The sequence below is a fragment of the Triticum dicoccoides genome, chromosome 3B, assembly GCF_002162155.2.
Source record: "Triticum dicoccoides isolate Atlit2015 ecotype Zavitan chromosome 3B, WEW_v2.0, whole genome shotgun sequence".
Lineage (NCBI taxonomy): Eukaryota > Viridiplantae > Streptophyta > Magnoliopsida > Poales > Poaceae > Triticum > Triticum dicoccoides.
In genome coordinates, this window is record NC_041385.1 from 761859048 (window position 1) to 761864057 (window position 5010).

Genomic DNA, 5010 nt, shown 5'->3' on the forward strand with positions numbered 1-5010 from the left:
GGCGGTGGCGGTGGAGCGGGGGAGGGTGCGGGGGAGGGTGCGGTGGGTCGTCGGCGGCGGTGGAGTGGGGGAGGGTGCGGGGGGTCATCGGCAACGATGGAGCGGGGGAGGGTGCGGGGGTGCTCGGCGGCAAGGGGGATCTGGCGAGGGGGGATAGCGATCGAGATGGAGGGGATCGAGATCGAGTGTCCTCATGAATATTCAATATTTTTTCATATTGAATATGAAAAAATATCATCAAATTTGAAAAAATATTCATGAATTCAAAAAGTGCCCATGAAATTTAAAAATATTCATGAGTTCAAAAAGTGCCCATAAAATACAATCGAGAAATGAAGGCTACAATTTAAATACAATCGATCTTAGCTAGCTATCTGTTCACAATCTTCTTGCCCTTATTTTTCGTAAATGGAGTTCTTCTCTTGAACGGACGTCCTTTAGGTAGGGTGGTCCTGCTTCTTCTTGTGGTGTATGCTGGTACTTCATCGTCGTCGTCATGTTCCATCTTCGGGTCGCCGTACTTGTCAAAGTCTTGCTCATTGGCGACTCCATCCATTCCGATGATCTTCCTTTTGCCTCTCCTCACAACTACATGACTGGGCTTTGACGGGTTGGTAATGAAGAAGCATTGGTCGATTTGGGAAGCCAGTACCCATGGCTCATTTTTCGCGGTGACGTTTGCGCCCGCGGTCTTGGATTTGGCTTCGGGTATAACCATGTTGGTGAAATACTGGTCTTCTTTTATGACTCTCTTGGCCCATCTGACACGGAACATCGGGACCTTCTCTACAGCGTAGCTCAGCTCCCAGATCTTATCGATCCTTCCGTAGTATCTGTTCTTGTCGTTACCGGTGTAGGATTCCATCGTTACCCGGGAGTTCTGATAACCATCGCTCTTCATGTCCTTTCCCTCGGTGTAGAATGTGAAGCCGTTGATATCGTACGCCTCATATGTCATCAGCTTGTGCTCGGCGCCCTGTTTCAAGGCGAATATGAGTTGTTCTTCCGCGGAAGAATCCTCATGTAAAGGGTATGACAGAAGCTTCTGCTTGAACCAACGCGTGAAACATGAGTTGTGCTCTTTGATTATATCTCCGTCCGTCCTCTGTTGGCCTCGGTCATTGTACGTCTTGTCAATAAAGGTTTTGTGCTCTACCACCCAAGGATCGACCACGTCTATGTGTTGTAGTGCGACTAGGTTTGCTCTTTCAAAGTCGGCAAGTCGACCCTCGAAGTCGACATGCATTTCGAAGCGACCCTCACAGTGACCCCATCCAGCGAGCCTGCCGAGGTGCCTGTTGACGGGTAGACCAATGGGGTTCTCGATGCCTAGATAATTCCTGCAGTAGGAGATGCACTCTTCAGCCTGAAAGCCCCTCGCTATGCTTCCCTCTGGACGTGACATGTTGCGAACATATCCTTTGATGACACCATTCATCCTTTCGAGCGGCATCATGCTGTGCAGGAATGTCGTCCCGAGTTGGATGATATCCTCCACAATATGGACCAGCAGACGCACCATAACGTCGAAGAATGCGGGCGGGAAGTACATCTCCAACTCGCATAGTATCACCATGATCTCTTCCTGTGGCCTTCTGAGTTGCCTCATGCCAACCGACTTTCGAGAGATGACATCGAAGTTGCATAGGCCAAATAGCGTTTCACGGACGTGCGCGTCCATGATCCCACGGATTGCAACGGGAAGTATCTGCGTCATCAGCACGTGATAGTCGTGAGACTTCATCCCGCAGAACTTCTGCTTCGCTGAGTCTAGGTATCTGCTTATCTTCCCCGCGTAAACGTAAGGAAGTTTTACTCCTACGAGGCAGGTGAAAAACTGATCGATCTCCTCCTGACTTAGAGTGAAGCACGCGGGAGGGAAGTCATTTCCGGTCTTCTTGGCCTTTTTGCCTTTGCGATGACTTTCCGTGTCCTGCTTCGCCTCATCATCATCATTAGCGTGAAGGTCCTCCCTGATGCCCATTGATATCAAGTTTGCCCTTGCTTTCAGCCCATCTTTGGTCCTCTCTGGCATGTTGATCGGGGTACCAAGCAGACTCTCGCACACGTTCTTCGTGATATGCATGACATCAAGGCTGTGACGCACACGGTGGATCTTCCAGTACGGCAAGTCCCAGAAAATAGACCTTGTTTTCCATACCTTCAGTAGCGGCTCTGGCGCCTTTCGCTTCTTTCCCGGCTCTAGCGCCTTTTGCTTCTTTCCCGGTAGTGGGCAATCTTTCCAATTTTTCAACAGCTCGTCTATTTCCTCGCCGCTCCTCGTACGCGGGCGTCTTCGGGGTTTGGTTTCACCATCGAACAGATCCTTGCGTTTCCTCCATGAGTCATCGTCGCGAAGCCACCTTCGATGTCCCATGAACACGGTTTTTGAATACCCGTGATCTCTATCTAGCTGGCGATATGTTGTGTCATCCATGCACCTGACGCATCCAGAAAATCCGTGGACCACCTGCCCCGCGACATATCCGTAACCGAGATAGTCCTCGTGAGCAGTGCGGCTCTCATAGGTATTGGCTGGCGTTTTCCACAGTGTGTCTAGCTCCTCTTTCAGCAGCCCCAGATACAGATTGATGTCGTTCCATGGTTGTTTCAGCCCTTCAATTAGCATACTCATGTGAATGTACTTCCTCTTCATGCACAACTAGGGGGGAAGGTTGTACATCCACACAAACACATGCCAGGTGCTATGTGTGCTTCTCTAGCTGCCAAACAGATTGACTCCATCGGTGCTCGCACCCAGCATGATGTTCCTTGGATCCTTCCCAAATTCTGGGTGTTCGAAGTTCAACGCTTGCCACTGGCTCCCATCTTTTGGGTGACTCAGCATCTTGTCTTTTTATTTATATCCGGATCATTTGCGTCATCTTCTCGCTTCTTCTCCTCCCTATCCGCGTGCCAACGCAGGAGCTTTGCTACCTTAGGGTCCACGAAATACCGCTGCAGACGAGGAGTGATCGGAAAGTACCACACCACTTTTCGAGGAGCTTTCTTCCTCTTCTTGTATCGAGTGACGCCGCACACCGGACATATGGTAGACTCCGCGTGCTCGTCCCGATAAATGATGCAATTTTTCATGCACACATGGTATTTCACGTGCGGTAAATCCAGAGGACACACGATTTTCTTCGCCTCCTCGAAACTGGTCGGGCACTTGTTCCCCTTCGGAAGACGTTCGTGCCAGAATGACATGTTCTCGTCGAAGCATGTGTCGGTCATTTTGTGTTTTACCTTCATCTCCAGAGCCATGAGCGTTACTTTCAGGCGGGTATCCTCGGGCCTGCATCCTTCATACAATGGAGTAACCGCGTCTATCTCCAGTTGATCCAGCTTGGCTTTCTCTCGGGCGGCAGCTCTTGCGTTATCCATCTGCTTGAGAAGCATCTCTTGAATATGAGGGTCCTGCACCTAGCCCATCGATGGTCCATCATCGTCTGCTCCGGCATCTTCATCTTCCTGATCATGCCCTTCGTCTGCTTCGGCATCTTCCTCATCATCATGTTCGGCATCTTCTACATGATGACTGTGTACTGCATCTACTTCGTGATCATGTCCTGGAGATTCTTCGTCTTCTCGCCCGCCATCGCCACAGTTGTCTTGCTGCCCTTCCTCATTTCTTTCCCGGCCCCCATGGACGACTTCATAATCATCTTCATCACCTTGCCAACGATAGCCATCCATGAAACCACGCAAGAGTAGGTGGTCCCGCACCTGTACGGAATCCGGGTCCATAAGGCTCCTCAGCTTGCATCTTCGACACAGACATCTTATCTCCGTCTCGTTCTTTCGAAGCATCTCGGCCTTCATGGAGCTCAAAAACCTATTCACGATGCCTTCGGTCATCGTGCGGACCATGGTCGCCTGCGGGATAGAGCAAAACAATATTTTATAACAAAGAAAAAATTGGCATCACTTCGCCTAAAAATAGTACCAAAAAGAATGCATAGTGCCAAAATTCTCGCCGAAACGGAAATGAATCAACATTCCGGCAAAATATTGGCAACTATCTCATTTCACATACTGGTACCTGCAAACACAAACATATATGCAAGACAACAAACATATGCAACATCACAAACATACATAGATCTAGCTAGGCCATAAAAAGTGCATGTGCACGTTGTTGGAGGGAGAAAAAAAGTAGATCTACAACATAAAGAAAGTTTTCCCCTTACTTACCTATCAAAAAAAGTAATTTAACCACTTAATTTGGATGAATCTATGGTGCAAATGAGGTGAGGAGGAGGAGGAAGCCGAGACAAGCTTGGACGAGGAGGTGGAGAGAATAAAGTAGGGAAAGTGGGTGTGTAGGTGGCTGTCCAAAATATCTAGCTGGTCTCATGTTACTAATGGTGCACCACCTACAAATGCGCCATTGGTAACCCTGGTTACTAATGGCGCACCAGCTGGTGATGCGCCATTAGTAGTTTTGCACAAAAAAAAATTATAGTAGTGGCGCACAGTGTGGCTGGTGCGTCATTACTAGTTAAAACTAGTAATGGCGCACTGTGCCCTGGTGCGCCATTAGTATTTTTGGAAAAAAAATTTACTAGTGGCGCACGATGGGTCTGGTGCGCCATTAGTGTCTATCACGCTAATGGCGCACTAACACATGGTGCGCCACTGCTATATAGTAGTGGCGCACCACATGTCTAGTGCGACATTAGTGTCCATATCATCTATAGCCTTTTTCCTAGTAGTGGAGCGCCCAAGGGGGTAGGGCGCGCCCTCCAGGTAGCCTCGGGACTTTTGTCCATCTCCGATGCGCCGTGGGCTTCTTCTGGTCCAAAAATAAGGTCCGTGAATTTTCAGGTCAATTGGACTCAGTTTGGTTTTCTTTTCTATGATACTCAAAAACAAGGGGAAAAAACTGGCACTAGGCTCTAGGTTAATAGGTTAGTCCCAAAAATCATATAAAATAGCATATAAATACATATAAAACATTCCAGATAAATAATATAATAGCATGGAACAATCACAAATTGTAGATAC